Below are 10,979 nucleotides of genomic sequence, written 5' to 3' on the forward strand. Positions count from 1 at the left end.
GCATGAAACACTGTAATGCTGCTGCCTCTGTGCTGCAGGACAGGGGGAAATGAAACTAAATTTGGATTTGCCGTCTTTCTCAGCATATTGCAGACTGGTCTGGCTGAATGGAGCCCAGAGTCTGAGTCTCCTAAGAGTGGATGATATATTAAGACAAGAGTGTATTACGCGGTAAGAGATTAACAATGAGTCTGAAAAGGTATTGTGAATGTTAAAATCGCACTGACTAAAATATACTGAGGTTAAAATACAGGGTAACTTTACAAATCACTATTAATTTCTTTGGCTTTCATTGCAATAACATTGATTTAATTCATTAGATTCCTTTCTAAATCTATATTTCAGTTTTAGAGTTGTCAGTTTCTGTTAATGACAATTTTGCCCATCTGTTCTAATACGAAAATGAGGCTTCATGCAGGAGACATGATAGATCTCTAATAGTTGAAGAAGTAAGAATCTTAAAGGTATTTCATTTGGATTAGATCCACTTTGATGTGATTCACCCTTGAAATTAAGCTGAGTACTAAAAACTTTTAACTGTATAATCAAAAAACAAAAGTGTCATATCTTGTCATTTAGGGCCCTGTCTATTTCATAATTTACAGAAAAAATTTCAAAACATTCCCACTCATTCTCTTTCTAATGACAGAGCCATAATTTTGGGTGTCAGCATATCAGAATTCCACTGGATGTGATTAGAATAAGAATTAGTTTCTTTAATTTGGCCATTCAAATAGTAGTATGACTGCAGCAAGTCATTTTGCTAAGCCAGCCTCTGCTGCCAGGCTGGGTTACAACTTCTGCTTCAATCCAGGTTTAAAACTCCCGTTCCTCACCCAGGTCAATCTTCTGAAGAGGTAATTTTTCAAAGCAGTGTGTGAGTCTTAAGCACACAAATCCAGTTAGCAAATAACAAGATTATGTTCTGTGCACTGCTTTAAAAATTTACCCTAATATCCTAGAGATAGGAGCACAGTTGTTGCACATACTGCGTACGAGGTGTAATTTAAATTGTTTTTAGTAAGCAATTCTCTGCATTTATGCAATGCAATGTTGTTCTGGGGAAAAAAATGCCCGGCTAATTATTCTGTCTAGAAAAATAAACACATCCATTAAAGGCTTGACTACATATTAATGGATGACCTTTCTAGCCATAGTGTTTTCTTTGCAAATCTTTTAGAAAATTCTTTGTACATTAAATAACATATGGAATTGGATTTTGTCTTTATCACTGAAAGTTACCAAATGTACCCTGAGTCAAACTCAGCACATTTAGTGTTGCCTTGTAACAAAGGAGATGGTTCCTATACTGTGCATCATTACTGCTTTCTGTCCTAAACTTCTCTTGACATTCAGCGTATAGCTTCGAAAATCAGACTAAAGAAGCTCCTACAGGGCCAGATTTCTAATTTCTAAATACAAACTACTGAAAATTTAGCTTTTCAAGTGTAATACTTCTAACAAATTAAAAATCAACAAAAATATTATGCTTCTATGTTACCTGTTCAAGTGTATAGAATGTACAAAAACTTTAATCAAATACTCAGGTTTGCTCAGTTTTAAATTGTGTTAGTTTAATAGTTTCTATTCTGCTGTTTATATTAATGACATATTCCCATCTAAATATATTGCAGTGCTGAAAAGCCATCAAAACATTTCTAAGGTTGAATGAGTGCAGTTGCATTCATGATTTTTTAATAAAATGATCTCTTTCTGTTGAACTGCTTCTTTTTTTTAACAGAGATTGAGATTGTATAATATATATATACATAGTTATAGGAGCATTATAAATACAAACTGCAGCTTCATTTACTGTCTGAATATTTGATTTCAGTTCATAGCTACACGGTGGGCTGAGAAATGTGAGTTACTGTACATAAAATATGAGAGCAAAAGAAAGAAGGATAAAAAAATGAGAGATGGAATTGATTATTTTTTTGCATATTGATTAAAAGTCTTATTATTTGAAGAAGCAACTGATAATTTGCTAATAGTGATTTTTCCAAGAACTGATGTTTATAAAAATGATTTTCATCTATTCTCCTTTTCCTCTTTCACAGTCCAGTTTATATTCTCTACTTTTTAATTCTTGCCTCTTTTGCAGGCATTTGATATTTGTAGTATACATATAAAAGCAGTTTGATATTGGCTAAATTTGGGCATAGTCGTGTTATGAATACGAACATCTGCAATGGAATTAAAAGAGGCATTCACCAAAATCCAAGTGCGAAGTATCCCAGTTAAGCATACGATTCTGAATGCATAATTTAGTTGCCATATTTTGTTTCTTTCCTCTGTGTGAAATGTTTATGAAATTCTCAGATTTATTAGGTATTTAGAATTTTCCTTTAATTTCTTACTGCATTTTTCTCTCTGTGCTTTCTGTGCCTGTAGTTAATCTGCGTGTGGACTGGTCCCATGTCATTTTATTTTGTTTCTATTCATGCTGGATGACTAGCCAGCCTATCAGGGATGTCAAATATTCAAACCAGCTGAAATTCAAGAACCTGCTATACTTGCTTGAGTTTAAAATGCTTTTTCCTACTGTCAAGTTAAATGGTTCAAATACTGGGGCACCAAATAGTCCTAAATAGCACTTATCTTTAAAACCTGATGCCCTTGAATATCTTCCCCCACTCCCCCACAAACACGTATTCTCTCTCCTTCCTATTCTTTTTTTTATTTTTATGTTAATTGCTGCAGGAAGATTTGAAAATTCTCCGATTAAGTCTCTGATTGTATCTATCTCAGCTGGGAGTTGTTCAGGGAAAGCAAACATGAGAAAACAGATCAGATGAGATCCTTCTCCTGAACTGGTGACAGTCAAAAATTTGTGCATAACCCAGCTAGACAAAAACCAAACCCTAATATTCTGATGGTGACTGAGCTGGGGAGCATAAGGTGAATTCTTACCATGCACATGGAGTGATCTGTTTCCACATCTAATATATCAGAATTCCCCCCATTTCCCAGCTGTGGCAATCCACTGCTGTCATTTCAAGCAGAAGATGCCTTTTATTTCTTGTGGACACCTGGCCAAGCAAAACACACGTGCTGTCTGGCTGCTGGTGGCTGGAGTGAAACATCAGATGGGAATAGATGCTACCAAAGCTCTCACTCGGTGTGATGTCAGTCATCTGGTTCATGATGAATTAATTTTAAAAACAAGCTACAGAAAAAATTCTTTTAATCCAAGAACCAGAAAGAAGTTGGTGTTTGCTCAGACTGAGGGCCTGAGTATGAATATAAATTTTTAAATTTGCGGTATATTGCATGACTAGTTCATCAACTTAAAAGTGGTATCACTAGGTTGCCTTAGTTTTGCATTTAAAACTGTTATACTTGAAGAAAAGCTGTTCTTATGAAACAGTTAATTTAAGGCAACCATGCATACAATTTAAATATAAAATATAGTTCAGATGTGGTTTCATAGCAAATGTGATCTGTTTAGAAATATGCCCAATTGAGAAAGATGAAGTATGGTGTGAATTACATTATTTCATCACAGAGTTCTGGCTTTGTCCTGTTGCAGGTCAAGAGCTTATCCAGGTTGTCAAACATGTTGGCATCTGACTTGCTTCCCTCCCAAGAGCAGAAACACCACCTTAAGCCAGGTTATCTTCCTGCATCAGCTATTTACATAGACTAAACTTAGATACTCTGGCTGCCCTTCTGCACCTTCCTCCCACGTACAAACACAAGAGGGAAGAACGAGGTTATCAGGTGGATAAAATGGAAATAAGTAGCAAAATTCCCATAAATCACTGATTGTCTGCTGTTTCACTCTTAATATTTAAGTAAGAACATGATACCTAGAATTTATGAAGAACTGAGTGATAGTTGCTGGTTCTCATTGTGTTTAAAGTTTAGGAAAGCTTTCAGAGCTCTACCCACAAGTCAGTCCAGAGGTGCCAACAGGAAGGTTTTATGCCATAGCATGGATTGAATATGGTAATATGAGCTGTGCTCCTAATAGTGCTGGTAAACAGACTGTTCTAATCAGATTCAAATGCTAATATATATAAAATCTTTACCCATTTAAAAATAATAAAATATTTTGCTTCAATTAATTCTGATTGTGCTAGTAGAACATACAATCAACAATGTTATGCAAATAGTTATTTTTGCAGTTGAAATCAATAACTTATTTTCTTTTGTAATACAAAAAAATAGAGAAAAGGGGTTATTATTAATTGCTTATAAAACTAAATCTTTGTGTGGGAAGCCTGCAGGTATTAATCTCATTATCAAGACTTTCCTTCAAAGTCTGTATGACCATTATTGTTCATGATTCGACCACTCAAGAAATCTTGCCATAGACTCCTATTTTGAAAGTATTTATTGGAAGCTGAATGAAATTAGTTCTTTATGAGCTAAGTAATTGTAAAGTTACATTATCCTGCGGAAAGAGATAACTGATAAAATCTGACAATTTCAATTTTAAAACGGCTGTGCCTTGCTACACTGAAGTCATGATAACCCTCATATTTATAAATCTATAGCTTACTGGGTGCACATACATAGTCATGAAGTATCAGTTACGTTACTGATAAAGTACTTTAAACATTGATTATAAAATAACCTGTGTTAACAAAAAGTATATTGCTTGCTCATGCATACGTTATGGCTTGCTTCATTTGAGTTACTGTGTCTCTAATTCCTTTTTTCATTTCTGTTTTATTCTCTTGAACAGCCGTTGTTCGACTCGGTGTGACCCCTAAACAGGAGAAGCTTTGCTAATTAAGCTTTGATGACACCCACACACCAGCAAGATTCTGGGCTCCTGAGGAGGAACAAGGGCTCTTTGGTAAGACTTGGTGCATCTGAAGGTCTTGCAGAAAATTTTCAGTCTCTGTTGAGAAGAAACTGATAACAGCACTGAATATAGAGATAGTCCAGGCTAGGAATACAAGCAACCAATGCCGCTCACTGGTCTCCTCCACACAGGTCTAAGGGCCATACCCTACCCCTGGAGGGCTTGTAGGTAGTAAGGAACTCTTGTGGTCATAGTTTCTCACAGTCCTTAAGTGACTAAGGTGTCTTCTTTGTCACTGGCCATGTGGTGTCCTGGGTGTGTGCCCTCAGCACCCAAGGGGGACATGTCTATGGTGTTCCCACTATCTTTTGAAGAGTTACCTTCTCTTGCAATCCCCCTTTCCCCTACACCTTCAGAAAGTAATCAGGAGCATGTAGTATCCCAGAACAGGGCTGCTAGGTCTCCAGCAATGAGGTTTGACCCAGGCTGGGATAGTTATTGATCTTCTTTACCCTTGCACATGGTTCTGGATATACAGTGCTGGTCCCGTGCCTGTGTGGTTGCCTTTGAAGCTGTGCCTGAGGCTGGCAAAGCAGGATGGAATTTCATCTCTGAAATGATGAGCTGGTTTCTGCTTTATTCACAACCAAATTGCATACAAAGAGATGATTCTTTCACAATTTTGTTACGTGTTTTTCAGCAAGGGAAAATTGACAAATGTAGAGTATAATCATCATAGCTTCCATTCATAACAGGAGTATCTAATGCCCAGGGTGCATTCTGTGGTAAAGACCACTGGTTTGAACAGAAAAAAACCTCAACCACCGAGTCCTCAGGGCAACTCCAGCACCATGCAAAGCAATAATCTGTGTTCTGAAAGTATGTATTTTTTAAAAATCCCATCCTTTTCTAGAGATTTGCCTTATATCACAACAGACTGTCCAAAGTGGCATAAAACATCCAGCAAATCAGAAGCAGCCATTCCATTAAAATAATGTCTGTTTTCCTGCATTATTTATGTATTAATCCTTGTGGGTCCCTTCCAACTTAGCATATTCTGTGATTCTGTTACATATATATATATATATATATAAATATATATACACACATACATATATATATATTTAATATATACATACACACACACATATAGTGGTGGAATCACCATCCCTGGAAATGTTCAAAAAGTGAGCAGACATGGCACTTTGTGGTGTGGTGGTATTTGTTTGAAGGTTGGACTTGATGATCCGAGAGGTCTTCTCCAACTTGAATTTCGATTTCATGATTCTCTGTGTGCATATTGTGTATGTTCTGTCAATGGGCCTGGTCTGGTTTTTATATGAAAACACACGGTCCCAAGGTCCTAACCCCTTGTTGTGCATAGGGTTTGCTCATATAATTTTTTGAGGATGCAGATATTAATGCCCATTAATAAATTAATATCCATTACCACAGCAGGTTTCATTACGGGCTCTGTCTGCCTCAGTGGCAGCCATAGGAGGACGGTGCCTTGCTGGGCCAGACCTGGTCACTTTTTCCATGGGACTGGTAAAAAACTTCCCAGTTTCCCTGTCAGTTCCTAAAATATAATAAAATAAATAAGGAAATCTCCTCAGTTTATAGTTTCTTTTCCCAATTAGCTATGCTGGGGTGTGGTTAACACAAACTAATCATACTCCAGAGTGCTAAAATGTACATGGTGCAGCGGAGTGCCTCACGTCTCCTGGGGTGTGATTATTTAATGATAATGATGCCCCCTGCAGAGGCACCTTATTGCTCTTTTGCAAAAACAATCTTTATTGAGGGGAATTAATTGCATTGTTGTTGATAGCAAGAAATAAGTTAATATTTTGAAATGATCTTTCTGGTTTGCACAGCTTAAAGGGATGTTAGCACAATTATGTCAAATAAATGACCTGCTTTGAAAGTTTCTCAATATATTAGGTCTGGATTCCAAAGCCACTCTGAATATATGTTTTCTCTGAAGATTTGGTTTCAGTGGGAGTCTTGAAATGCTGAGAAGAGTTAATCTCTCTGTTCCATGGATACCTTGTATTGCTGCCTAAAAATTGATCTCTTCAGGGTCACTGACTGTTTTCTACTTAGAGGCAAATTTGCAGTTACACTGGATTCCCACAGCATATTTACTCTATGCAAAGTATCTGAGAGCAACTTTTATGGTAGGGTTTTTAATTAGTGCGATGTATAAAAGCAGCGAAGTTAATAAGGATGAAATTTGCTGGTGTGCTGACTTCTATGGAAGGCAATTGCCTCAGAGTCATGGTCATAGCCTAGTCTTAAATATCCATCCATATTATTGCACTGATGCTACATAGATTTTAGAAGGCGCAGCTCACAGCTCCCAACTGGAAAAGATACAAGCAGCAACATATACTTTACGTACTCCTATCTACCCACTAATTTATCTCCAGAATAATCACTAATTTACTTATCTCAGTGCTAATGTTTGCTACAGTAGTTTGGGTTTTGTTTCTTACTTTATGGGAGTCTTTGCATCATTTTTATCACCTGCTTGCTTTTTTTATACTAATGGTTCAGTACATCAGCATTACAGTAATAATATAGGTATATATCCATTGTAAAATGATGATTTACTGCAGCAGGGTGGATGTATTTACCATGTGTGCGGTGCTGCAACAAATGAAAAGATCAGAAATATGTGGTCCTGTGTCAGCATATGTGTAGGCATACCTGAATGTGTAAGCATGAACAAAGCAATGCCACTTGGTGAAGTCACCTGCAGTGGTACTCACTCTGTGTATGGGAGTGAGTAGAGGAGGAGGCAGAAATCCCACTGCAGGCAAGCAGGAGCTCACAGGTTCCATTTCTGTCTCTGTAGCTGATCCTGGCCGAGCTGACTCCTTGCTTCTGCCGGTCCCAACATCATGTGGATGTTTGAGTAATGAGGGGATTTTATTGCTTTCAAGGGGTTTGGAGTGCTCCTGCTTCTTGCTGGAGGTATGTGATCTCTGCTACAACTCTGGATGGGTGTCCCATTCCTGCCCCTCTGAGAAGGCAAATGGTACATTCTGAAATACTGTTTTGTGAGGAGTGAACATCATTTTGCCTTTGAGAGTTTGTGGATCATAGGATTGTTGGATAATTCAGGCTGGAAAGCAAATCAATCTCTTCTCACATCTGTGTGTGTATGTGTGTTTTTCCCCCCACTCCAGTTCTCTTAGGGAACTACTCCAGTAACTTTGGGGAAATGTTCATATCATTGGTCTCTTCAAGGGAACTGCCATGTGCAAATATTCCATCATTTGTGTGCCTAAAGCCCAGACCTATCTGGGTCACTTCTGAGAAATGTTTCTAAAATGATTCTAAAACAATTGCTGTGCTTTAACAAAATGGAAATTCCAGGTTAGCTACTCCTCAAAGGTGTGGATCTGTTTGTACCCAGTCTAGCAGGCTTTGTGGTTGAAGTTGGTCCTCTGCTACTGGTACTAACGTTTTTGCAGTGAAACACTTTCATCTAACATTAAAGTTCTTGAGAGAGAGTGGCATGTGACCTGTCTCAGTCCTCAATAGCTTCCTCTTGGATGGGTTGGGACAACAACATCTGATCTCCCTTATTGCTACTGCTCTTGGATTTGGCTATTTGTTTATACACCTAGACCACATAATAAATTCAATTTACAACTAGGTCCCCAACTTCTGCAGATACCTATGCATTCTTCAGAGTCACAATTTCTGGTTACAACCCCAAAGTTTTTTGGTACCTGGATAATGTCCATTTAAAGAAAGGTTCAGCTGATGACTGCTTTCAGACTTTTCACTTTTTATTTGCTTTAATGTTGCTCGTATAGAAATCATTTCCATGTACACAATTCTAGTTTTAGTTAAGTAGGATTGGCTCACCAATATACAAGCAGCCTGCCTTTCATCTGGATGAAGCCAAGATCTTGGATCAGCTTCTACATTAAATAGAAAATATTAGATCTAGATAAACTAATTTATGTTATGTGAAGACTGGTTGCTTCCTCTTCAGGGAATGAATGGATATTCTGATTTTTTTTTCCATCTTTCCAGCTGGAAAAACAGCTGAATGTGGAGTTGTTGAATGTAGGTTTCTTATTTTCACAGAAGAAGTATGGACAATTACATCATGCATTTAAATTATTTCAGCTCCTACAAAATGAGAAGCACATTTGATTTGTCTTCCATTAGCTGAATTGGTAATAATACTATTTAAAAAAATATTTTTCTCTCTTTTTAGACCTGTATGACAAGGTCAGTTGTTCTCCAGAGTCTTGTTTTAATTGCTTTGATAGGTAGAGAATTAAAAAATTGAAGCTTTCAGGGATGTGAGGGGTGTTGACAGAAAGTCAAGGAAAGAATGTGCCAAAGAGCAGCAGAAATCAGGAAAAGCAGTACAGGTGGTGGAAGGGATGGGATAGATAACAAAAGAAGGTGAGAGAATAGACATTCCACAGTCCTGCAAGGAGGCAAGGGAAGGCAGGGGGGATTGGCAGGGGAAGACTGTCCTTCCATCATCCCTGATCTGCCTGTTTTGTGAGGTGACAGTGCCACATGTATGTCAGCAGGAAACATGAAATGGAATAATCTGATATGAAGAATCAGCTGAGTCCTCGAAAAGCAAAAAAAGCAGCCTGAAGGTGAGGAATTGGCTCTTCACCCACCCAGGTTCTCTCTTGTTGGGTGTTGCTGCCCAGTACCAGGCAAGTCAATGGGAAGGAAGATCCCACCCATGTCCCACCTACCTGAGTATTGGGGTCACAGCCTTGGGGATCCATTTCAGTAACAAATTGCTGCTCTGAGCAGTCTCCTGAAAGATGGTGGTTACAGAAACTAGACATAGTCCCTTGAAAACACCTATGATTGCCAGAATTTGTGTCACTGAATGCCTAGGAAGTTGTCAGTGATGTTGCTGTGGGTTGCACAGCGCTTGGGAAAATTGTGGTTTGTTTTTGTCTGGTTTTATTTGGTTTGGGTTTTGTAAACTATGGAAATCAGGGAGAGAATAGCTTTTAAAAAAAGTTAGAACAAGTATTAAGAAAAAAATTAAATGAACTTTTTAAAAGAATCTTTTTAGAAGATACCTTTGTTGGGAAATGCGTGCCTTGTCTTTACTGTAAGTCTCCACTGTTTTTCCTTTTGCCTTTATCTTGGATAACAAGCAGAGCTGATCAGCAATTTCCCCATGAAATAGGAATAATAAAGCTATCTCCACCCAATTTATTGGCAGTGTAGGTGGATACTGGGTATATCTGGAACTCCTCCTCTCTGCTGGTGGTGGTAGTGGACCAGTGCTTGAGGGTGCTAAAAACCAAGACTTTCTAAAATAGGAAGGACCATCCTGGGAAAAACAGAAATCTCTTAAAAGCTGTGTTGTATACATGTGGGTTTGTTTAATGTGTGGCATATAATGCAGTTAATCTCCTTACAAAGTCATTGCTTAGAGAGCAATATGAAAGGAAATCCTGATAAAAGGCACCAGTGTAAATTTGACATTGCGTGTACCAGTCAGCTTTGTGTGTTGTAATTGGAGGGGACAGAATAGTTGTTTATTCAGAGGGGAGAATGATGCTATAAATTTCAGGTATGAGATTAGAAAATAACTAGACTTCATTTTGAAATCTCCTTTCCCCTTTATTCTTTTTCCACAGTCCTTGTTTGAGCTCTTTGCAAAGGAGAGAGAATCACTGATCCTGCTGTGTATGAGGGAGTGGGAAGCAAACACAAATGGGGGAGGCAAGAGCCTCTGGACTCCAGATGTGATGCTCTGCAAGGCTCGTGTTGCCCCGTCTCCAGCAGCGATTCCTCTGCAGGTCTCATTAACCTTGTGAAATTGGGCAGGAAAAGGCCAAGAGCATGGTTTTTCCAGAGTCCTTCCACCTGCTCCAGGCTTCGGAAGAGGGATGGGGCTGTGGGACAGGGCTCTGTGCATGCAGCCAGCCGGGGACACTGCCAGGACTCACCGTGAGTATTCGCACCGCGTCCGCCGCGGAGGAGCCGTGCTCTTGGCTGCCGAGCTGGGGTGCCCTGCAAAATATGGAAAATGCTTTCCAATCAAGAGAGAACTCTGTATGCATAATAAACGTGTGATTTTTCTGATGGCTACGTACAGCAGAAATGCTGAAGAATAGTCTGTGTGCCTTGTCAGAGCACTTAAGTTAAATAGGGGCACTTTGCATCATTGTTTTGATCTTCAAAATAAGGGAAAATTGAATGCAAAGAG

Source organism: Pseudopipra pipra, chromosome 14 (assembly GCF_036250125.1).
Source record: "Pseudopipra pipra isolate bDixPip1 chromosome 14, bDixPip1.hap1, whole genome shotgun sequence".
NCBI classification, from domain to species: domain Eukaryota; kingdom Metazoa; phylum Chordata; class Aves; order Passeriformes; family Pipridae; genus Pseudopipra; species Pseudopipra pipra.